The sequence below is a fragment of the Mastigoproctus giganteus genome, chromosome 2 (genome assembly GCF_048544385.1).
Source record: "Mastigoproctus giganteus isolate SK-2022 chromosome 2, ASM4854438v1, whole genome shotgun sequence".
In the NCBI taxonomy this organism is placed as follows: domain Eukaryota; kingdom Metazoa; phylum Arthropoda; class Arachnida; order Uropygi; family Thelyphonidae; genus Mastigoproctus; species Mastigoproctus giganteus.
Window position 1 is genome coordinate 42,602,853 of NC_143576.1, and position 26,189 is coordinate 42,629,041.

Genomic DNA, 26,189 nt, shown 5'->3' on the forward strand with positions numbered 1-26,189 from the left:
AGGGTCACCCGAGCAATATTAAGACCGTGCTGAATAAGGAATAGAGGCGCACTATAGCCAGTGTAGCTTATGCGACATCAAACACACACACACACACACAATAAGGGATAACTCAATCTAATACAGCATTAAAAGCATCGGAACGTTACTGCAATAAGAGGCTATTCACCAGTTACGTATGCGATTTTTTAGCTTTTTGAATACCCCTACCCGTAACAACATCTTTTATCCCTTACCCACAGTGTTATAACCAAATATTCCAATTCAGGTCTCAGTAGTTATTCATATTTTATGAAAAATTCTGTTATATGTAATATTTGTGCGACAGCTTCACTCCATCCTCGATGCATCGTACCATTTTGCATGACCCTCTTTCTCCTTAAGTTGACCCTAAGTTTTGAAAAACAACTTTTTGAACATCAATATCCTACTTTTGAATGGCTGCACCATATTGTAAATTGTATCTGTAATACTGTGAGTATGGTGTTGCAAATATATGGCGAGTTTATCAGATTTTGGCAGGGATCGCCTGGTACAATGAATAAAAAATGTTCCAGTGTATTTAAAAATGGGAATGCGTCCTGCCTGGACATGAATTAGATAAGTTCCACAAGTCATGGGGGAAGATGCCTAATTGTTCTACAAGATACAAAGCGATAAGATAATGGAACATAATCATTTGGCCAGTAAGGCTAGTTAAACGTACTTAAAACTAGCCAACGAGATGACCGAATATAATGTCGATCAGCTGGAAGTTATTATAGCATTACTTTCCCTAATAAACTAGCTATGTTCGTTTACATTTCGCAACATGATTTTATTTAAGAATAGACAGATAGTTTATTTCCGAATATATATTTAATTTAAGAATTGTAAAATGACACATCTTTTCTATAAAATTTCACTATGAATCAGCGAAATACCAAGTTCAAAAGTATACTCGATGTCTCCCGTAATCTAAACACTCTAATATAATACTTGAAGCGCAAAGTAGCATTTTTTAAATTGTGGAATTGAGCATCTCACCCAGTTCCCAGTCCCCTTGTCATGCAAGCTTTCCTATTACTGCATTTGCTGTTTATAAGCACTTGCATTTCGGTGGTAATGATTCAAAAGGAAAAGTAAATGCCTTTATTGCAAAAATATTGCCATAAAACAACTGAATCCGTGGCTATTCTGCTCCATGTTCCCTACTTTGAGTTTTATTACACTGAGTTTTTACCTTGAGTTTTATTACATTATGATCAACAATCTTCCTTGAAATAATTCTTAGTTGAAATTTAATGCTTAGTTTTCTTTTGTATCAACGCTGATACTCAGACCGGCTCTCAGGGAAGATATTAACGTGTCCACACCTTTTATTTTCAATCGGGCACTCCTATTCCTGGATGTTTCAACAGACCAGGTTTACGTGGTGTCGTTTGTAGCAAAAGGAGAGTACAAAATAGAATGGGATTTGAATGGTACAAAACAGAATGGGATTATGGTTCCTCTGTGACCAGAACGTGCATTTAAATACTACTGATTTTCAGGTTTCGGTCTGAGAAGAGCCTTCCTGCTGTCCGCTTATACTTCGGTCATATTTCTGTCCTAATTGTTATGAACGGACCACTTTCATAAGCACCCAGCTATACATACACTAAAGAGGTGGAATCGTTCTGCTTGATAAAGCGCTAATCCCTGTCGTATGTAAGCAAATGCACTATCTTTTGCCAGAGTGATCTGCAGATTGGAATTTCTGTCATATTTAAAGTCAAAAGATTACGTATGATATCGGAAGGACAAGGAATTCTATTTTTATATGTGTGTGTGTGTTCTAGGTCTTTTACAGCTATTCACTGAATCTGCAGAATATAAGGACCACGTATAGTAAGAACGACAAGTGCTTTAAGTGTTAGGCTCTTGATAATTTCTGTGGCTGTTATTCATTGTTGCTAATCTCTTAAACCTATCCTTAATCATGTATATAAGAAGCTATTTTATGGTATTTCTGACATAAACTATTAAAAAAAACAATCACGTTTAAAATGTATAGAAAGAAGTAAAGATCATTAATATGCTTTTTAATCAAACCGCAAAAAAAATCATTAGCAAATTCATTATTCAGTAAAAAAAAGATGTTGTCCATTTCATCTTAGAAACACCTTTCTTACACGAAGATCACGATGTCCAAGTTATAATCGACCACCGCTAGCCAGGTCAAACTGATTGCATCACCAACCGTCAGCCATCCAAATACGCTTTCCACTAATAGTCAATATTCAAATAGGGTCTTGTCAGAAGTTAGTACACCCAAAAATAGACAAATAGTTCGTATATACCTACAGAGGCAAGTTACTGTATATCTGTATAAGCAGAGCCACACAAATTCAATGTTAGATGAAGTTACAATCTCAATAGTTCGTAATCAACCAATACTGTTTCCTATTTGCTCTTAACGAATCAAAATATTATACACTTTTTCTACCTTGTATATCCACTGATTTTGAACTCTGCCTTCCATTTTGAACGCCTATGTACATACGACTAATGGTTTTTTTACTCATTACAGTCAGAACCATTCGTAGAGGGCGTCCCAGTTGAGGTTAAATTGCATAAGAGAGGAAGATTTGATTGACTAATTTGCCATCAAGGCGGTCGCCAGAAACTGTGATCGCTTTAACCCCCCCCCCTCTATATTAGTGGGTTTTCATTAAAAATGTCATCACTTTGAAGGAAAGTTTTCGTTAAAAATAACTGTTAACATGCTTCAATTTCCTATTAAATATTCAGAATCATCATCCCTTGTCATCGTTTTAGAGGAGTTCTGACAGCGGTTACGTCTACATTGGGCCAATGATCAATTAGGTTAGCAATCAGGAATATGCGAATGCAGGAGGTGGAATAATCATTTTCTGTCTGCTAAGTACAGATGTATATACACTCTTGTCTTTTGTCCCTTCTACAAGCACTACATTACTCTTTGGAAAGATTTTGCAATTACTACGAGGTGCATCTAGTTTTGTCTGGCGTTTTCACTACCACCAATATGCAATTTAAAAGCAACTTTTCACTATGGTAACACGTAGATAGAAATTTTTTGGCTGACTGATGCAACTATTTTCTTAGAATCAGCACTATTTTTATTGCCACGTCTTCCTTGGAGGGATACTTTACACTCACGCACTCTTAGAGAGCTAATATGGCGTTCAGCCTTTAACCTTAGACAGTCACTAAACCTATGCATATTGTATAAATGAATGCACTTTTAAGAGATTTTTGTCATCTCATATTTTGTGTTGGAAATAAAATTCATTCTTACAATAAGTTTGTTATCCTTTCTTTCTTCCCTGAATTTCTTTATTTGGGTGAGGAAATTTAAAAATAACAAAACAAATCAACATTTTAATCCTAAACCATACTTTACAGGGAGAACAGGTAAGTTTAGTTTTAGTATTCAAAAGAAACTTTAACGTTTCTTTAAATGATACTGTGTATTCAAATCACCTTCAATCTCTGGGAGAACCATGGATCGCAATTCAGCAAGCAGTATAGACTAGAATACGTCAAGGTGCGAGAGGTATGAGCAGATGCAATGTCTCGCTGAGCCATGTATTAGGGAGTTCATTTGATCATAATGTTTATGCAATCTCGAAAGACGATACTGTTGATCGTTTCATCAAACAAAGTAATGTAAAGAGATTCTACATCACTTTCACTCATATTGGTTTCTTTATAACTCCCACTTTTAATTTAACTTTCCAAGAGGCATAAACTATAATCAATAATGAATTATTATTACTACAAACTGCGTGCGATTTGTACTTCCTAACGTGAAACAGAAAGAAATTAAGACGCCAGTTGTCTTTTTAAACGCATTGTATTTCCATTCAGGTATATGTTGATGGAACGTCTAACTCCAGTGTTACCTGCAAGGTGGTTACGACCGCTATCCTTTAAAACTGTGTGGAAATGGCGTGGGCTCAAGAATACTATTTTAAAGTATTTCATAAATACATTAGCATATGAAAAGTAACTTAATATATAATTCACTTAACAGAGTGAATTATATATTATTTATTTTGCGTACAGGGAAGTGAACAAAATAATGGACACACCTGATGTGAAAGTGGTAGCTTTTGTAATGGTGTTATGACATGTTTAGGAACGTATTTAGGACGTACTTATGAATGGCTTGGCCAGGAATATCTTGGTGTTTTTTAGGTCCTATAATCACCCTGAATGGACGAATTACTGCCGCTGATTATCTTGATATTGTGAGTGCCCAGATTCATCCTGTGGTGAAAACATTGTTTCCCCATAAACATGCCTTCCTTGAAGATGATAATGCTCCAATACACACGACCAGATGTGTCCAATCTTCGTTGAGGATCATGAAAATGAGGCTAAGCATCTCCGATGGTCTGCACAAGCACCAGACTTAAAATTGGAGAGGAGAGTGAGAGGCAGATCTTCTCTTCCTTCATCGCTTAAAACGTTCCTTCATGAAGAATTATTCAATGTTCTTATTAAGACAGCTCAAGATTTATTTGAATCTATTTCACGGAGAATACTAGCTGTTTTAAAAGCGAAGGGTAGCTCAACACCATATTACTGCACACCTGTAATTCTTATCACAGTACTGTCCGTTATTTTGTCCACTCTCCCCTTGAAATATTGGTATTAACGGCCTCCAAGTATGCGCCCATAATCATAAATTATACACATAACTGCATTATGTCTGTATAAGAGTGTGTTCAAGTACTGATTTTGAACGTTGTGCGGGCTGAAAAATCCAGAATAACTCACAATTAAAAATCCTATACCCTCCGCCGTAGTTCGGCTAATTACAGTATCGAATGTAGAGGACTTTAGTAGAAATACTGCTTTCGTCAACGGGAACCTTATCACAATTAGTTCGCCCCCCCCAACAGTGTAGTGAATGAGATGTTGAGCAAAGTGCGAACAGGTTTATAGGATCTTAATTGTTGGATGCCAGAAATTAGTCACTGAAAGCGACAGTCATACGTTTGAACCTCGCAAAATCAACCGGAGTTGATGTAGCGAAAAGAAAGAAGATGAGGGGGGAAGTTGTTGTTGTTGTGCGGAAATGGTGAGGCAAGTCAAACATTTCTTCATGAAATCGCCTATCCCTGAAGAAAGTGATGAAAACAAACCGAGTGACTTCTTGGGAGAACATTACGCTCCATTCCAGATGTCCACGAGAGTGTCCTTAACTCTGTCCAAGGTCCGTTGTGGGTCGCATGGCATGGGTTTTCGTGGCAGAGCTAGAACTCAAAAGCCTCACATAACACTATCGACCGCCAGGCGTGGCTGAAGTGGTAACCTGTCGTTCTTGGACCACGAACACTGAAGTGACAAATCGAATTACAGTCTTCAGATTGGACCGTCGAGTGCGGTGGAAAATGTTCTGTATATATTCGGTAGAACCAGAAAAGGTTAGATTAGGTTATGTTAAGTTTGCAGCTAACCATTTTGACAAGAATACGATCATTAAACTGTATATAGCAGTCAACAAGGCTCGAATCGCCATCAGTTCAAACGCGTGTACATCCCCCGCGCTGCTTACTCTGCTAAGTTCTCTGGAATTTCATTTACTGCAATGTACTGTGCCCATAATGAAGATGGGAAGGGTAGAGTCATAGTGCAGGACGACTCTTTGTGATTTGGCCTCGGATCATCGGTTGTAATACCATTAGTGCCGATTGTATATTCACTTTTTGAATTGCTGCACGCGATGTACTTAATGACATGAAACAGAAACAAATGAAAACGTCATCGGGTTTTCTCTTTTTAAACACACTGTATTACCCTTCAGGTTTATGTTGACAGAAAGTTCCGATTCCGGAAGAATAATGAAAATCTATCAACCGCCTCACCCTGTTTCAGCAGGATAACATTCAATTACTTGCAGTTAACAGTGTAAAAGCTTCTTTGGGAAAAAGAAAATTCAACGAGTCAGGCTCGTTGAGTCCAATCGAATCCCACAGGAATAAATTGGAACATCGTATCAGGGAGGAAGAAATGCATCCCACTTCTACTGCTGAAATGATCACTATGCTGAAAGAGGAAGGGACGCAAACAATAATCTGAGAGTAAATTCTACAACAGGTGGTAAACTTGAAGGGTGGAAGTCATGAAAGAGAGAATTGGGCTTTTTGATAAAATCAGACATGAAGGTTAGCATGCTTTCTTCTCTATGATTTACCGCCGTTTTTTTAGAGAGAAGGAGGTTACAGTTCCATTATACATGTCAGTGGGAAAATTGCGCTTTGAATATTTTTTTTATGTTTCGAGAGCGCATTTTTAGCCTCAGTTGAAGTGAAAGAATCTAACGACAGGCGACCGGTAAGAATAGCAAAGGGGCGTCCACATGAGGAGAGACTACATAGGTATCGGTTACAAAGCTTGAAAATAAGGCATCTTACAAGGGGGAGTGACTGAGGCGTCTATGGTATTAAGGGAAAAAGCAAATTTAATGACAGTGTGGAATTTTAATATTGAAACTGGATAAAAAACCAGGGATCATAAATTATAAGCTATTGGAAAAATTAATAGATTTTACCTCATGAAGTTTACGATTGGTCAGTTGGAGATCACCGGAGTAGATTGCTTTCATGGGTGATTGAAGTTCTGCTGAAATTTAAGAGAAGCATACGGTGGGAAGATTATGATAAGATGCTTCAGTCTTGTAAACATCTCTAGTCCAAGAATAGAAGGAAGAAATAAAACGACCCATAGTGCCTATCTTCTTCTCTCCCCTCCCCTAAATCTCTCTGTGAAGAAATTTTGTCGGCTAGAAATTCGGCCTCGAATTTATAATTTATAATTTATTGAATTTATACAGAATAGATAATACAGTTCTGGTAGAGTCAATAAGAACATAGGGGCCTTAGACTGTGTATTATCTGAAAATAATTTTGTATGCGAAATGAGAACAGAGAAACATTTTTTTTGTTATGTTTAAATGCTAGCAATTACTGCACATAATTATGATCTATTGCATTTGGATATTTTTTTACTTCCGATATTCTTTCTGTGCTGTTTGAACAAATTTATATATTTATGCTATCTGTATACTGTTATACTCTATCTTGATGTTCTTGTGCTATTTTCATATATGGGCATGGCACTATGCTGCATGTATATATCGGTTTGTGCTACATGTACATGCTTATGGTATTTTTATTTATTTATTAAAAAAGGCGGTCCCAGCTAGTTTTCCTGGCAACCTCGCAATCTATAGCAATACTGTGCACTAATTTCTGACATAACCTATACTATCTGTAATCAAGAATATCACTGTTCCGGAATTGGAAAGCAATCCATATACAAGTTCATGCAGTAGTGGTATGAACAGGGGATGCAGCATCCTATTTTTAACTACTAAGGAATATGTTGATTATCATTTCTGGCAGATGGAGAGGGCCAGGGATCGTCTGCCAGCGCACGGATGATACGAAAACAACATCAATCGTCTGCCAGCGTGCTGATAACATAATACACAACATCAATATAATACCACCAATTTGGAGGATATGTCAGTTCATTAGGTCATATATAAATGAAACAGCTACATCGCACTAGAGCTGACCATGAGTCTGCTGGTCTTGATTGAAGGATAATTCTTTCTCACGAGAAAATATTTAACTGCTTCACCTCACCACAGAAAGTCGACTTTGCATTCACTACATAAAATCAAATCAGGATAAGTCAAGGACTTTGTTCCTACAACGACATATACAGCTGATGTATCCATCACATAGCAATGGTGAAGCTGTAATCAAGAATACCACTGCTCAGGAAATGGAAAGCAATCCATATACATGTCTATGCACTAATGGTATGAACAGGAGATGTAGCATCCTACCCTTAACTACTAAGGAATACGTAGCTCAGTAGCAGACAAGTCCGAACCAACGTCTTCAAAGAGCAAAGCAACAATTCGCTATTCAGCCGTCGCCACTAGAAGCGACAGGCCCGCCGTGGTGGTCTAATTCACCGCAGGAGCTCTTAGTTTCTCCGATGCGAACCCAGCCACCCAGAGACGACAGGCGTGCTTCAAGGATGATGGATCACGAATTCACACTTAAGTCTAGCACCTAAATGTTGCTCCCATCTCGCCATTGAGATTAATTTCATAGCTGGCTCTTAGTTCATATAGGTCGCATATCGGTACGAGCTATTCCTCAGTCTAAAGCGCCACAAGACAGCGTCCACTCACTTCTACACCTGTTGCACACTAACCAAAGCAGGATCACAGCCATTCGGGAGCTATTCAATCAAGAGTCAGAAAATTTTCCTATCAGATTAATCACTGAAACGCTCATGCCCGTCTCCAAAGAGCAATCTTTTTCATCTGGTCAGCCCACAAACATTCTTCTTTATTAACAAAGAACAGCAAGCGGCCCCTAGCCAGAAACTGGCAAATCCGCTATGTACATGCATAGATATATATACAATGATATATATATGATACAATATATAATGATACATACAATGATATATACATATAATCGTGTTAATTACAATGTTATAGGTGTGATGAACTTGTATCATGTTCACAGAGCAAATCACATCACGTAATTAATCAGAAGTATTACTTGATTCCCAGGAACCACAAGACAGCAGTCTTTTCCTATCCTAGGAAGAACGAAAACCGCACCCACTGAAGGTAGTGCTATATACCAATGGGTGTTAGCTAATCCTGTATCCACAGCTGCCCAAACTGGGGTACCAGCTAATAAAAAAAAAAAAAAAAAAAGAGAGAGAGAATAGATGGCAGGCGATATCAGTTTCAAGAGGCGATAGACATCGCAGGTGTTGGGTTGGTTCCTTGTTGTTGATATGTTGATAAACTTGAGAAGAGTTGCTTTCTTTTAGTGAAAATAGCAGAGCAGAACTGTTGTAGAGCTGAGAACGATTGAGAATTTTCAGTCAGCGCCACTTCATTTCCTTCAGAGAAGTTGCTGACAGCAGCTTGTAATGTATTTCTGTCATCGTGGTACAGGTTGCAGCGATACAAAATGTGCGTCCAGGTTTCCTCAGCACCACACAAGCAGAGATTGGTGTCAGACAAGGCAAATTGAAATAGTTTGGAGTTGATGGAGCCGTGCCCAGTAAGTATATACGATGTTGTTAGGCTAGGAGAAAACCATTGGCGGACGCTCTTGTTGAGAGGGAAGGTAACTGCAGGAACAAAAGAGTGGGTGACTTGACCAGTAGTACTGGAATCCCATCGTGATTGCCACACACTGATAAGTTCATTCCAGATTCTCCGTTTCTCGTCTTTGATGTTAGCACAAAGATATGTCATTTATCTCACAACACACTCACCGTGGTTTCAACATATGTGGGTAACAACAACACTAATAGTGGGTAAGCCCACTATTATTCGAAAGGGTTACCTCACATCCGGTCTCGAGTAATTTCTTTTCAAAGGCTGCTGACCATGGATAGAATCGATCCCACATCAGTGGCGCTGTGATGTTTATCGTATCTATCTGCGAGCACAAAACACACCTTAATTACTGCACCCTAATGCGTCTCAAGAGGCATGGAACAAAGAGTTCTGTGCAACGCAGTGAAAGGCAATAAAGCGCAATACATGTATTGTAAAAGTTCCAATAACCAATGCACCACAATGAGATGCAACTTAGGTGTAGGCAGAAAACCAGCTTCCAGTGTATCACAAGGAGATGCAGGGAACACTGAAGCATGACATACTATTAGGGTAAACGCTACACAGCGCTATAAGCAGACTTGCGTGCATAATAGTACAAGACCAATTCGCAGATATCAATGAACACTCCATGTTGTCAGCTTGGTGCAGTCAGAGAAGAAACTCCAATCTGCTACAAGAAAACAAACTCACGTAAGCTACACTGAGTAATGCTCAATGAGAAAGACGATGTAAAGCAACTGATCCACATGATTCGTATATACTATTTACCAGACCCTTTTTTCATATTAATGCTGCTCTAGCTCCAACACCAAGCGCCTCCTCCTAAAAACCTGGATTGAAAATACCTGGAAAGCAGCAAAATTCTCTTTCGTAGCAACAAGCTGTTCCTCGCATCCAGGCTCCAAGGATTGTAAGTGTAAGGCTTGCTCAACAAAGTCTCCTTAGTGTTGTCTTCATTTTCCTGACACATATAAGACGTGTTCCCAATCCTCTCTAAGTTCAAAAACACAGTGTGTACTCTTTCTTATCCCTAATTCATGTAACTTAGCATAGAATGACCCATGGCCTATGAGAAAGAACAATTTTCTGTAGAGTTGGACTGAACTAATGTGGAATTCCTCTACCTTACTTGTCACGGTTGGAAAGAATTTTTTAGTGAAACTTCCTTTTGTACTATCATTCCATTGGTCCTGCTAAATAGATACCAATAAGGTCCAGATACAGTTTTTCTCCTGCTTATAACTCTCCTCGAACAGTCTACCTCGATGTCCATTCTTTCATAGGGATTCGTCGACGCATGTAATAACATATACCTCTAAAAAGAAGAACCAAAGCTATAGGCATGCGTCCACTTACAATTTGTAGTGCACCGTTTGATACAGTTCGGCAGGACATGAAGTGCTTCAGTAGGATCGTTCGCTGTATAGAGCAAATTTTCCTGATATTAATTTTTTTGCAAGGCACAGTCTACCGAATATGCGCTCTATTGGTGACAATTGTCAGTAAGACCCAGTCTTATAGGATTTCCAACAGCCTTCCTCTGATTCCCCATTCTTTCTCGTGACTCCAACAATCATGTGCACAAAATGCCGAACCTTTTCTGCAATGTGCGTGTGTAACATGCGATACAAATCGTAATAGTGGCATAGTATTTAGGGTTAGCGTCACCTGTGGTTTCCCACATCTGCGCCGTATGTACTCTGTGATGGAATGCAGAACTACTGCATAAGCCAGAAAAAAGTGTAGCGTCTGGTTTATGCAGTATTGTGTTATGTTCTGTTGTTGTGTCTCTGGCTACTTGGCTGCAAGGCCCCTAGTGGGAACCTACGTTGCCCGCCACCACCAATGGGAGGTGAGCCAGGTTGCCCTCATACTCTGGCTGATCTCTGCCAGGGTTGCCTGAGCTTTCTGGACGGAGACCAAATAAAAGGGGGGGGGGGAGATGGTACAAGTGTTGCAGTCAAAGTAGGCAAAAGGAGGAGGATAAGAAAAGAAGGCATCCTCCAGTGGAAAGAAGAGGTAGGAAGGGAGAAGTAGGAATCACCCCTGGTCTGGGAGCCCACCGAAGGCCAGGGAAAGGAAGACATCTTGTAGAACAAGGGAGGTCTGCAAAGTTGGGTATGTGCAATGGGAAGTGTATGAGTTGAGTTGCTATCAGTTCAGTGCCGTCATTCCTAAGAGGAAGATGTCCAGTTAGGTGTTCATCCAGTTCTGATAGTGGCCGATGATGAGGGAAGAGCAGGTACAAGGAGAGATCATAGCGGTTTCAGGAACGTCTGGTCTGGATATCTATATTGTGGGATCACACTTGGAGAGATGATACCAACGGCTTTTGAAGACTGCTGAGGTATACCTGCTAAAAGCTAAAAACGGTTCTTTTGATTTTAACAGGTTGCTCTCTGAACTAAGTGTGGTTAAATTTAGATCCAGTAACAGTCGTCATAGTGGCATAGTATTTAGGGTTAGGTGCCACCTGTGGTTTCCCACATCTGTGCCGTATGTAGTCTGTGATGGAATGCAGAACTACTGCATAAGCCAAAAAAAAGTGTAGTGTCTGGTTTATGCAGTATTATGTTATGTTCTGTTGTTGTGTCTCTGGCTACTTGGCCGCAGGGTCCCTAGTGGAACCCTACGTTGCCCTCCACCACAAATGGGAGGTGAGCCAGGCTGCCTTGATACTCTGGCTGATCTCTCCGCCAGGGTTGCTTGAGCTTTCTGGACGGAGAAAAAAAAAAAGGGAAGAGAGTGGGAAAGATAGTAGAAGTGGTGGAGTCAAAGTAGGCAAAAGGAGGAGGATGAGGAAAGAAGGCATCCTCCAGCGGAAAGAAGAGGTGGGAAGGGAGAAGTAGGAATCAACCCTGGTCTGGGAGCCCATCGAAGGCCAGAGAAAGAAAGACAGCTTGCAGAACAAGAGAGGACTGCAAAGTTGGGAAGGTGCAACGGGAAGTGTCTGAGTTTGATTTCTATCAGTTCAGTGCCGTCATTCCTACGAGGAAGCTGTCCAGTTAGGTGTTCATCCAGTTCTGATAGTGGCCGCTGATGAGGGAAGAGCATCTACGAGGAGAGATCATAGCGGTTTCAGGAATGTCTAGTGTGGATGTCTATGTTGTGGGATCAGACGTGGAGAGATGATACCAACGCCTTTTGAAGACTGCTGACGCATACCTGCTCAAAGCTAAAAACGCTTCTTTTGATTTTAACAGGTTGGTTGCTTTCCGGACTGAGTGTGGTTAAATTTATATCCAATAAAAGTTGATTACGTAGGTCCAAGTAGATGTTACACGAGTGCATTACGTGGTGCCAGTTCTCCACAAACACAATGGGCATCGTTTACAAGCCCAAAGTCCTGAAGTCACTTTTTGAATGACCCATGTCCTGTCAGAAAAAAAGGTAGCGTGTAAATTAGGGAAGAACCAGCCAAGTCTTTGTTTGTTGAGGTAGGAGACACTAGGTAGAAATAGCTTGGTAGTACCCTTTGGTGGGATCATCCCAACGGATTTGCCAGAGGGAAACAAGTTCCTGCCAAGTACGCCGGAGTTCTTGTTTTGGATCTGCATCGACAATAGTTTTTATCCCCAGGAATTCAGTTTCTTTGTTCCTTCTGATGGCATGTGAAAGCGCTGTGAAGGCCGCTTGGAGGTCAAGGGGGATACAACCTGTTAATACTTGTGGTGCTGCTGTTGGAGTCGTTATACAAGCCCGAGTCATTTTTAATAGCATCAACCGTTGTATTTGCAGAATAACGTTCCTAGTGGTGATGATGGACAAATGATGGAACCATACGGCAGCGCCGTAAGTTATGAAGGGTACAAAAACAGCTGAATAAAGAAGGTGGAGTGCAGGTTCCTTAAGACCCCAGTCTTTGCGGGTGAAGCGAGCAAGCATATTGATATAATTTTTGGCCTTCTCTTTCATGGACTTTAGATGTAGCATGAAAGTTCTGCGATCATCTAGGGTGACGCCTAAATATTTGAATGAACGTTGATTCTTGAGTGCAGGTCCTTTATAACGAATGGTTGGTGGTCTGTTGATGTCAAGACTGCCTTTGAGAAGCAGGGTTCTGCTTTTATCTGTAGAGATTTCCAGCTTATTCTCTTCAGCCCAAACCGACAGGGCATTCAAGACTGTGTTGGCTCTGGTCTCAATAGCTGCACGAGTAGAGCCCTCAACAACGATAACCAGGTCATCTGCATATGAGAGCTGCTGTGTGGTGTGGGGCCATCCTGCAGGAGCCATTCATCCAGAATCACATTCCAAACAGAGATCTGCGGGCAGCCTCTGGTGAGTTAGCGGGTGATACTATGAAATTTTGTTTACATGGTAACTTTTCTGTTATAGAAATAATCTGTAAGACATTTGTTGAGGGAGCAGCCAGATATTCTGGCTCTCCGCAAGATCCCGGCCACCAGACGGTATCAAAAGCTCCCTTAAAATCTATAAAAATCGCCAGTACGTAACGGGCATCAGAATTATCTGCCAGTTGAGTGGTTTTCAGTAGTGCATCAATAGTTGAGCACCCCTGCTTGAAGCCAAACTGGAGTGTAGAAGCGAGTCCTTTGGTTTCATAGACAGACTGAAGACGGATGAGAAGTAACCTCTCAAATACTTTTCCTAATATTGGTAATAGAGCAATTGGACGGTATGCTTTGGCTGCACCAGTGGGACGATTTGGATCCTTGGGTAAAAGCCTGAGGTTGGCGTGTTTCCAACGTGTAGGAAAGGAGCCTTCATTAAGACACGTGTCGTAACATATGTTTTTCTTAAACTACATGATTATGTGGAGCAGTCAAGTATGGGACATGATACTGCCATGGGGGATGTCTTTGTGTGTGTGCGATGCAAGGAGTGTAAGGAGATAAGGCGACAACTCAGCGTTGTTATGGGCCTATATGAGAGCTTGAAGGATAGGGTGGATGCCCTCGAAGGATTACAAGTGAGGGGCCCATCAAGCTCTCAGCTGCCCACACCAATGCCAGAGCTTGCACTTGGTCATCGCGGAACACAGCGGCAACCCCCAAGGCAGAATGCGCTGGTCCCAAAGGAACTAGTAGTTGTTGGTGACTCTATTGTCAGGGAAACGGGAAACATGCTTTGTAAAAAGGATAGGTGGAATAGGACCAGGGTATGTCTGCCAGGGGCAAAAGTTGATGACGTTGTAGAGCGGATATCATCTTTTAAGGGCACAAAAGGTGATATAGTTGTACACGTTGGCACTAATGACATTAAGAGTAGAAGACCGGCGGAATTACTTGACAAGTACAGGTCACTGATGAAAAAAAGCCGTGAATTAGGGTTGAAATTGAAAGTGTCTGCAATTCTGCCCAGACACGATAGGAGGGAGTATATGATGAGAGCCCTGTCAATCAATTCGGCCCTGGAAAGATTGTGCAGGGCTCAAGGGGTAGAATTTTTTTCAGCCTGGTCTGTACTTGTTAACAGGAGAGACTGCTTCTACAGGGATGGGATACACTTAAATAGAAAGGGTGCAAGAATGTTTGCTGATGCTATCGAGGCAATGTTAGGTGGGTCGGAAAACTGCTAGATTGGGGGGATACAAGGAATAATAGATTAACAGTAGCCACTGGCAGAGGTGAAAGTGATTCTTGCACTGCTTCTATTGGAATGAGCTGCAGCCTGGAAAATAAGATGCAGGATATTTCAGAGACTGCTGGGAATCATTGGGGTACAAGTAAACACATGGGTTGTGTTAGGGTAGCTAAGAAAAAGAACAGGTGCATGTATACTTGTGTGTACACCAATGCTAGGAGTTTAGTAAATAAATTTGATGAATTTGAGGTATTGCTCAAAACATCAAAGGCAGATATTGTGGGGATTTCAGAGACGTGGTGTCACACAGATATAAGAAATGCAGAACTGGAATTTGGGGAGTACAATGTCTACAGAAAGGATAGACAGGATAGGAAGGGAGGAGGGGTTATGCTATTAGTTAAAAAACACATAAAATCCAAGGAAGTGAAGCCAGTCGACATCGCTGGACAGTGCAGTGTCGAGTCAGTTTGGTGTGACATAAGCATTGGGAGATCAAAATTGAGAGTAGGAGTGTGCTATAGGCCTAATGACTCTGATGAGTATAATAAGAAACTGTTCGGAGAAATAGAGTGGGCCAGTAAATCAGAGAGTCTTATAATGGGGGATTTTAATTTCCCAGATATTGACTGGAATTTGGGGGCTGGTCACTCACACAGTAGCAAGGCTTTTGTGGATTTATTGGATGATTGTTTTCTACATCAGCATGTTCGGGAGGCAACTAGAGGGAGTAATACTCTTGATTTGATTATCAGTAGTGATTCTTCATGCATTAAGAATCTGCAGATAAATGAACCACTTGGTGGCAGTGATCACAGTGTGCTGAAGTGGGAGTTACTCAAAGAGGTAACTACCATTAGGGGTAAAGGGAAGGGGTATTGCTTTCGTAAAGGCGACTACAATGGACTGAGACAGTATTTAAATTCTATACAGTGGCATCAACTGATGATATTGCCAACAGCAAATTCAAAATGGGAAGCATTCAAAGAACTTATCGTGGAAGCTACTAGGCTTTACATACCAACTAAGAAATATTGTTCAAGCTTTAGGCCTAAATGGTTGTCAGATGAACTAATGAGGCATATGGCAGAGAAGAAAAATGCATGGGATACATACAAATTAACACGTGACACGGACGCCTATGATAGATACAAGTTGATCTGTAACCAAGTTACAAAGGAGGTTAGGCAGGCGAAGGCAGATTACGAGAGATCCTTGGCAAGGGATGCGAAGAAAAACAGCAAAGAGTTCTTTACTTATGTAAACTCTAGAAGGAAGGGGATGAATCAGATTGGTCCACTTGAGATCGATGGGTCAACTGTTGATGACCCTGCTCGGGTAGCTAACAAACTAAATGAATATTTTGCATCGACATTCACACATGAGGAGTTATTCAGCGAGGGGAATGCCAGAGGTGTATTCAACTCTAGCAGTAAGCTAGAGAATCTTGTAATAACTGAGAGCAAAGTGGAGGAGAAATTGTTGAAGATAAACACAAGAAAGGCACCTGGGGTGGATGGGATCTATCCAGTTATATTAAAGGAGGCAGCAAAGGAGGTAAGCAAACCCTTAGCCATAATTATGAGAGCTTCCTTGGACTCAGGGGAGGTACCCATTGACTGGAGATGTGCAAATGTGACCCCAATTCACAAAGGGGGATCAAAGGCTGACACAAGTAATTATAGACCTGTGAGTTTAACTTCTGTTCCCGGAAAATTAATGGAGGCACTGGTGAAAGAAGCACTGCAGGATCATCTAGACAAGACTTCAGTTATAGCTAGGACACAGCATGGTTTTGTTAAGGGGAAGTCTTGCCTGACCAATTTGATTGGATACTATGATGCAGTCACAAAAGAACTGGATGCAGGGAATAACTTTGATATTATATACTTGGATCTTAGAAAGGCTTTTGATACTGTTGCACATGGAAGACTGCTGCACAAATTGGAGCAGTGTGGCATTGGAGGCAAGTTGCTGCTATGGATAAAGGGGTGGTTGAGGGGGAGAAGACAGAGAGTGGTAATCAATGGACACTGCTCATCGTGGACTAATGTTATTAGTGGAGTCCCTCAGGGTTCAGTATTGGGGCCTTTATTGTTTTCTGTATTTATAAATGATATTGATGATGGTATATCAGGCTTAATGTCCAAGTTTGCAGACGATACGAAGGTTGGCAGGGTTGTCAAGGACACTACTGACACTATGCTGCTGCAACAGGATTTGGAAAGGTTGAGCAGATGGGCTTCGAGGTGGCAAATGAAGTTTAACATTGACAAATGTAAAGTACTACATATGGGAAACAGCAACCCCAGAGCAACGTATCAACTCTGTGGTACTACACTGACAGTGGTAGAGAATGAAAGGGACCTGGGGGTGGTGGTGCAGGCAGATATGAAGTTCTCTGAGCAGTGCAGACGAGCTGCAAGAGTAGCTCATGGTGTATTGTCAATGATATATAGGAATTTTTCTAGCAGGGATAAGGAGGTGATTATTCCCTTGTATAAGGCAATGGTCAGGCCACACCTAGAGTACTGTATACAGGCCTGGAGGCCTCATTTCAGGAAGGATGTAGAGCTGCTGGAACGAGTACAGAGAAGGGCAACTAGATTGGTGAATGGGACAAAGGGGTTCTCTTACGAAGAAAGGCTTAAGTTTTGCAAATTACAGTGTCTGGAAACTAGGCACCAGCGGGGTGATCTGATAGAGGTGTACAAAGCCTTGAATGGTTTGAGCATGCTCAATGCTGATGGGATTCTTCCTCTAGCTCAGAAAAATCACCTGAGAGGGCATAAATTCAAATTGAGGAAAGACAGATGTAGGATAGATGTGCGGAAATTTGCCTTTAGCCAGCGGGTGGTTGGTGGGTGGAACAGACTTCCATCCCTTGTCGTGGAAGTTGATAGCCTAAATAAGTTTAAGGCTCAGCTGGACAGGTATTTCGAACGAACAGAGGGGTGAAGTGGAAGTGGTTATTTTTATTTATTTATGTTACTTTTTTTTTTTTTTTTTTTTTTGGCTGATGCTGCATAAGCTTGCTTTCTTGCATCAAATGCCTCTACTAATGCTAATGCTAATGCTAATGTGTACTTATAACTCAGCCTTGAAGTAACTACTTTATCTATGTGGAGTAGCAATATAGTCAGATGGATGTATAGCGGTGAGACCAAATTTTTCCAATAAACGGCTATTACGTACACAAGGGGGAAACAAGTTTTATAGAAAGAATTTTTTTTATTGACGCAGAGGAGGCATAGCTTCACTTCATCTTTTAGCCTTTACTAATATTAATGATAAATTTTCTGCTACAGGTATTTGGTTGAACGTGTTCCCCGATGGATTGAAAGTCATGTCATTCAATGTGCGATGGTGTCATAATACTTTTGCCAGGCCAGTGTACATGCCTCGCGGAGTATATACCACTGCAAAACGCAAGTTATATTGGCTGGGTTATCTACAATAATTGCTGGCGCCTCGTGGCAGGTCAGCTTCCCTGTTTGCAAGGTAAACAGGGAAATCTTTTCTACCGGAGACTCAAGTTTCTGAGAGAAAAAAAACATGAATTCTTCGCCGAGACTGTTTGCCTAGCACGTAAGTAAACAGCCCACAAAATTTCCTTCCATCTAGATAAGATTCGAATCCAGACCTTTGCTGCAGTGGCAAGAGAGTAGTGGTCATAGACACTACGTTAGCCGCAAATTCCACATAAAACTGCAAGTACCTGAGATTTTACAGGGGTGAGGGTGCGTCTGGCACGAAAGATACCCTCAGAGTCTGTGAAGGGTATAACCATCGTACAAATAAATACCGAGAGAGCAAACTTTACTTCCTCTCCACAGTTTATTTCTTTATGGGAACCCATTAGTAAAAATTTCCAAAAAAAAAAAAAAAACGCAAATAAATATTTCCAACAGACTAATTTCAAAAGAAACATTTTAAGAGAACTTACCGAATATACTGTATATAGTTTTTTAATTACCTGTTCATTAATTTTAGTATTCTGTTTGTCTGGTTACTTTACACGCGTCACTGCATAATGGCATAACATTTTCTATCAAACGATCGTGAAAGAATGATTAATCGAATGCGAATTTTGAATAAAACGATTCTAAAAATTTTTTTTCAGAAACGTAGCACACAATATTTTTATTACGATCATTAAGCGTCCCACTGGCTAAAACAGTGGTTATAATCATCGAGCCTTTTCCATACTTGGTGGAAAAGCTCTAGTTCGAGTCTGATAGTGACGTGGAGAATTTTTATGTTTTTTTTTTTTTTTCACAACGTGAATCAAATTAGTCGGTTTCGCGCGAAGGTTGCATAATCCTCTTCCTCCCTCGAAAATGCGGTGTTTCGGTCCAGAAAAACAACTGAAGAATGCATGCAGTAAGAGACCAAACAATCAGCATAGATCTTTAAGGAAATAGAGCACAGCAGAGATAATCTAATTCAGACCTCGAAAGAGTGCTTTGATTTTATTCGGAGTTTCGGAGGAGTATTAATAATTTTCGCATTCCAGGTTTACAAACGATACCAGAAAACAAAAGAAAATCCACAAATGAACTCTGACGAGGTGGAATATGAATGTTTTCATACGGTGAGAAGAACGCATTCGAGGCATTAAACTTTAAAGAGTAATAAGCATTTTTCCAGTAGATATCGCATCTCTAGTTGACAGATTTCTCCCATTTCAAGAACCTGATGTGCTTCTACGAATGGATACAAGTTAAAGAAGCATAGAAACATTACACATTCAGCAATTTCACGAAATACCTGTTTAAAAGGAACCAGGAAACATCACTCCTGAACAAATAAAGAGGAGTTTTATGGGTTGGCATTTACTTAGTTTAATGGGGATCTGAAACAGCCCTAGCAAGAACTGAACTCAATAGTAGCGAAAAATTTGTACTCGGATCCACACACATTGGAAAGAAAACAAATTCAGATAATTAGTTAAATGAAAGTCGAAATTGCACTTCATCACTTAGATTCCACCGTTTCTAAGTGTCAAATAATCTTAGCTAAAAACTGAGGATTATTATTTTCTCTTTCACTCTCAATGCTGTATTATCATTTGTAATTTCAATAGGCTGATAAGCATGTTCTTTTTCACTATTCTATTTTTATAATTGTGTCCTCCATATTTATATGTGCACGCTTGTGTTACTGTAAAAGACTGAAATCGGGTAAATTCTAAGACTGTTGTTAAGATGCCTCGTAAAGTTGCCTGGGTAACATAATATTGCACTTCAGTAATAATGGAAAAGAATTCTCAAATGCAATTATCAAACGGGCATTGATATTTCAGGCTTAATATACAGTCCTTTAGTCAGACTATGTAAGATATTAAATATTTCTTTTAGCGGTATGGCGCGCAGGTATATCAAGAACTGGAAACTGGTGAAATAATGAGCACTTACACTACGTTGAGTATAATCTTCCTTTAATTTCTTAAAGATTATTCTAGGCATTTCGTGGTACTTCCTGTACCACTACTTCAGTGAACTCTTGTAATGCTGTCCTAATGACGCCATCAGCCTCATATATCAAATACCAACGGTTAGTATTAACTTGACCCTTAGTGGATGGATTTCATAAAATTTTATATTTGACTCTTTTGGAACGATTTCTTGAGCCATCGCAAATTTTGGTATATTGGGACCAATCAAATCCGGCAAAAATTATTAAATTGGTATTTATTTTTTCATAGATATCACATAGACTATTTTCTACCGTATATTTTAGCTGAAGCACTGAATATTATAAGATACGTATGTTGCCGTGCGCTGGTTGGAGGAATAAACGAGCAATATCGCAGATGCGCGGAAACGAAATCTTTTCGGTTCTAGTTTTAAGGATCCTTGTACACTCGCTAACACTGCTTTCTGAATGATTATATAAGTAGCATACAAACAAACGAAAACTATTCTGGAACTCTATAACTCAAAATCTGTCTGCAGTACGTTCATTTAAGGTGAGACGGCTGGTTTCTGCTCTCTGTCCGAAAGAAAATGGCACGTGTAAATCCTTGAAGCAGGAAGAAAAACATATGGCAGAGAAGACTACGAAAGTTACAAGGGGATTTGCAAAAATAGTATCGTTGCCTACGCTCTTACTTTGAGAAGTGGATGAGTTACTTACAAGATAAATGCATTAGGGTTTTAACAACGGACTCTGGCTGGCAACGTATGCCACTCATGCCACATGTGCTCTCTTAACACGAGCCCACTTTTCTTCGGCGTTTAAATATTTATCTCTCAGCGAGGAAGAGAGCAGAGAAAGATGTAACTACGACATTTCAGGCCTTGTGTTGGTGCTGTAAGCTTCAGTTTAAGGCAGTGGTTAATATTTGATGAAGGTTTAACTTCGGTGAACTGAAGACAAAAGTTTTTTCAGTGTTCCGATTCCAGTTTATATTACCGGGAAAGAGAAGGAGAGAGCGAGAGCCGGAGAAACCCAACCTCTGCTAAGAGGTTGACAATTTCATAACTTCAATATATTTCCATTTCCATTCAATATATTTCCATTTCTTTACATGAACACTTGCCGACCGGACTAGCCAGGTGGGTAAAGTGCCTGCCTAGCAATCCAAAGGTTGTAGGTTCGAATCCCACCTCGAGCTTGGATCAGAGTAAAATGCAAAACCTTTGGAAGGTGCATTATGGCCACAGAAGCCGATGCGCTAACAAAAAAAAAAAAAAAAAAAAAAACATGAGCACTTTGATTTACTTTTGACAAAAGTTTTTAACGTTTCGTAAACTTTTAGAGGCAAATGGAATTCTTCCAGATAGGCAGGTTAGATTTTATTGTGTAGGACAATTTTGGATTGGTTATAAACATAAGAGCATTAATTCTTAGCCTGAATACTACTGCTGAAAAAAAAAGAGGTCATCATCAGTCAATGAGGAATGTTCTTGTCTCCGATTATATGGTGTTCTCACTTCTAACAGACAGAATTTCACTCTTGTTAGCAAACATCCACAGCGTGCTGCAAGAAATTTGGAAGGGTTTGTTGAGAAAATTAAATTATTCCTTTCTTTTTTCTTAAACAGGTAAATCTTCAAGAGTGTTAATATCTGCTATAACATGAGGACACAGACCACAGAGCTTACATCATATCAAAATACAAGATAAAAAGAATATAATATAATTATCCGCAAAGATCGAGGTAGTAGAGTACAAAATCCAAGATATAACCAATTCATACAGTTCTGTGGATTTTCGAAGCGTAAAATGTTTCCCCTTACTATAATAAAGTTCAATTCTGCATTTACACTGGAGCTATACTGTCTGTTAAATGTTTATTTTTAAAATTGGAAACAAACCACATGAGGAAAGAATTTAATACTAAAAGAGAGAACATCGAGAAAATAAAATGAGAAAGGGACAGACCCATGTATAATGAATCTTTCTACTATGTATTTTATATATGACTACTTATGCTCCCAATTATGACCACTGCTCACGGCGCGAGGGTAACGGTTTTATTTTGTCTATAGAGGAACTGGGCTTTCATAAAAAAATAAGTTTCTCTCAAAACCACAAAATCACAGACTATCCAATGTTTATTAAGTTTTATAAATATTCACCGACTGTAAATATAATCTAGAATTCGCGAAAAATCATTTAAACACGGCATTTCACTCTAAAAATTTCAGGATATTTTAAGTGATTTTCAAACAACTTGGAATCTGTCAGTAGGTCAGCTAATATCAGAGTAAATATAAAATTCAAATGAGAAATGTCTGGCAAAGACAAGAAGCAATGGAGACCAACTGAAAGTTTGCATCTAACTCTTTCTTTAACAGCACTGGAGCATCACAAATCAATGATAGTGGAATAGATGGCCAGTTAAAATAGATATGGGGTTTAATGAGGTGGGATATTACTTTTATCATAGGGTGATCATCATTAACCGTATGGCTGATTGGTTTGGTGACACTTCTCCAGAAAATATTAACCCAGGATAAAATACTTTAAAGATTGGTGGATGTCATCTAGAAGAACAGATGCTGATCGAAATTTCAGGAAGCTCAGTGTATACAGGACACACCACGGAATTCAATAAATAAAAAAAAAGAAAAAAATTGCCCAAAAATTTTTTTTTTTTTTTACCTTCTTAAAGTTTAATGATGAGAATATGCTATTTTATCATTTTTTTAAAAATATTTACTGAAGAGAAAAACAATACTGAAGAAATCATTGGTTGCAGAATTACACATTATAGTACACACGTGCAGTGCACGGTGCGCATAGTCTACTTTAGTACATTACAAACTTCGAATGCAGAATAAAATAATACGAAATCTGAGCTAAACTGACAGTTTGATATCTCCAAATCTTTATTTAGGGTAACATATTCAGAATTAACATTAATTTCAGCAAAATAACAGAGATTTATTCATAACAATATAGTTCGTAATTTCTTATTTAAAATACAGTATTATAGCTCATAATTTAAAATATATTTGGCAAAAATTAACATGAATTTTTTTTATTTTATAAACAAAAATAAAGTACTTTACGTATTAGCATTTTATTTTGTTTTGTAGATCTGGAAAAGAGTTTTCCAAATTTGGAAAACAGCATCTTTTTTTAAATTACAAATTGTAAATGTCGAAATCGTATTGTCTTAATGTTCCTTAGCCCAGATGAGCATTTCAAGTAACGTTTAATATTGCCGCCATCTTGATTTCGTGCCACAGCCTATACTCAAGTTGGCTAAGCGGAGGAATGTGTTATGAGACCACATTCAATCACCAACCAGCTCCTAAAACTTCCAACTCAGTGTTTCTGAGTAAGTTATATTTAGATTTCAGTTCTGAAAGTTAAAGTTCTATCGTGTGTGAAGTATGTGAAGACCATCATTGATTTAGGCACTCTCACCAGTGCCAACTAATAAATACGTAGTGCAAATAATTTCTCTCATTCCTCAATGACTTTAGGCTTGATCAAAATATTTAGTAATTAACAAAGTTCTTTCCACTCCTTACAAAGAGGCAATTCTCTCAGTGGGTAGCAATCTGGATCTCCCCCCCGATCAGAAGTATCTTTGAAAAAGCACCGCAGCTATTTAAACAGACTTATAAAATATGATATAAATGTTTCAACTTGAAATTAGCTTCGTAGACATAAATATTGTAATTATTTGCAAGCCTAAGAAAGAAAGTCCATCTACATGGGATTTTATTTACTTTAAAGTAAATTTCTTCATCAAGAAAGGCAATTTACTTGAGTAAATTAACATCGAAATCCACAGAATAAATAGCAATAATTCGTACCAAGTTTGCTATCCATCAGTTTAAAACTGATTTCTTCAGTCTCCTGATATGATATGCAGATTTACAAAATAACCATGGTTACTTCTTTTAAAAAGCAAGCGATTTATGAACTAATAGTAAATTATATTGATGTACTTTTCAATATGCTTAAACTGTTACTAAAGCCACTGTACAGTGAGTTATCTTGTATTAGCAACATTCCCTTGTGTAGGAATGGATATAAGATTCTAGTTAGCAAAAGAGACGATTACCTTTTGAGTGTCTGCGAGGAAGAATGGGTCGGCGTCGAGTCTTTCAGACTTTAAACGTGGAATGATTGGGTAGTCAAGACGTGCAGGTGCCAGTATCTCGAAATTGTTGGGCCTGAATAGCCGGTAGGTGGCGTTTACTGTGTGCTGGTGTATTTTGCATGCTCCCGAGTTTTTGCCTTTTCTGGATAATTAAAGCTGCAAGCATAATATTTTATCGTCTTCTGACTATTATAAAGTGATGTTCTGCCTGCCCATGTTCGTGACTTCGATGGATTCATCTGCGTAGATAAGTATTTTGTATTTTAATTTTAATATGAACATCGTAGTCGACACAAGAGTCTTTGTTCGGAGTTAAAGGCGTTTGCTGTCATTTGTTGCTGATTGAATAAACTTGTCGCCTTCTGGAAGTACTGGACTAAGAGCTGTTTTCTCGGAACTCATTGCCCTCGGCAACGGGAAAGCGTAGTTCCCCTGATCTTTATTGTCCCAAGGGACTAAATAATTACAGTTTGTGTGTAAACAGCTGAGTCACTACCAGACCTTACATTAAACACTTTTTTTTTCTTTAACTGCTATTTTTAAAGAATAACATGATTAATAATAATATTGAGAATTATGAGATCTAACATGGAAAGTAAGACTAATTCATTAAGTAAACATGTAACTAGCTCAAAGGGTAGAGTTAGCAGTTCTCCAAAGCCGAATCAGGAAATGTTATTGCAGTCAACTCAAGAAAACCCTAATAGTGAAGGTTCCATTTCAACTCAAGGAATTGGAACTTCTGTAAGCTCTGGAGAAAATTACGACAGAAATTCTGGATAAATCACAGGATCCATCTTTCATGCATGACAAGACATCAAGCTACCTCGTTGCACACATAAAAGTGACACAAATCAGGGGCTTTGGATTTGATCCACATCAGCAGATTCTCCAGCATGAGTCTCAAGTCAGGGAGTTTGAGTGGGATCAATTAGTTGACAATGAGATGGAGTCTGTTCTTATCACTAATGAAGCACTAATGCAGAGTATTAACTCCCTCAGGCCAACTAACACAGCTAGAGTTGATGGAGTCCCCCACTTCATGGTAAAGTGTCTCAGCCCTTATCTAATTGAACCACTCCAAGCAATTTATAGCTCTATCCTTGCTTGCCGAGTTTTCCCTGAGAACTGGAATAAGTACGCTGTAATTCCAATGCCGAAAATTACAAAGCCTAACCTTGTGGAGCACTATACGCCAATATCTACTGCATCTACCCTGTTAAAAGTACTGGAGAAAGCTCCGTTGCCAAATTTGTCGAATCAGATACTGGCTGGGCAGCCTCAACAAATTCATTATTCAATGACTGCAAGATCAACAATAACTAACCTCCTCACAGTTTCAAGCCACGATACTAAATGCTTTCCAAGCCAGAAAGGAAATTTCAATAATTTATGCCGATATAAAAGCAGCCTTCGATAGTTTGGATGTACATGCCTTACTTCATCTGCTCTAACACGCCTTCCAAATAAAAGGAAATTTGCTGAAGTTCCTTCAGGCCCGACTCACTTGTCGGTCCATTTATTACCGCACAGATAGTCAGATCCTCCAACGCCAACTCCATGCAGGAGTTCCACAGGGTGGAGTTTTATCTGGACTCCTCTTTACCGCCATGATGATCCCGTTCTGCAACGGTAGGGATGATGTATGCACCTATGCAGACGATATTAAGATCCTACTACCCATCCAACCGTCCATGAGCAATAGGGTATTGTGTGAACAGATTAATTATAAGCTTCTGAACTTATTCGTGTACTTAGACAAATTTGGCTTGGCCCCTAAATCCGCAGAAGACTGTAATCATGGTGTACTCGCTCAAAAAATCGCCTACGCTCGTACACCCGAAACTTAATGGCAAACCTATCCCAGTTGTTGAGACGCATAGAGATCTC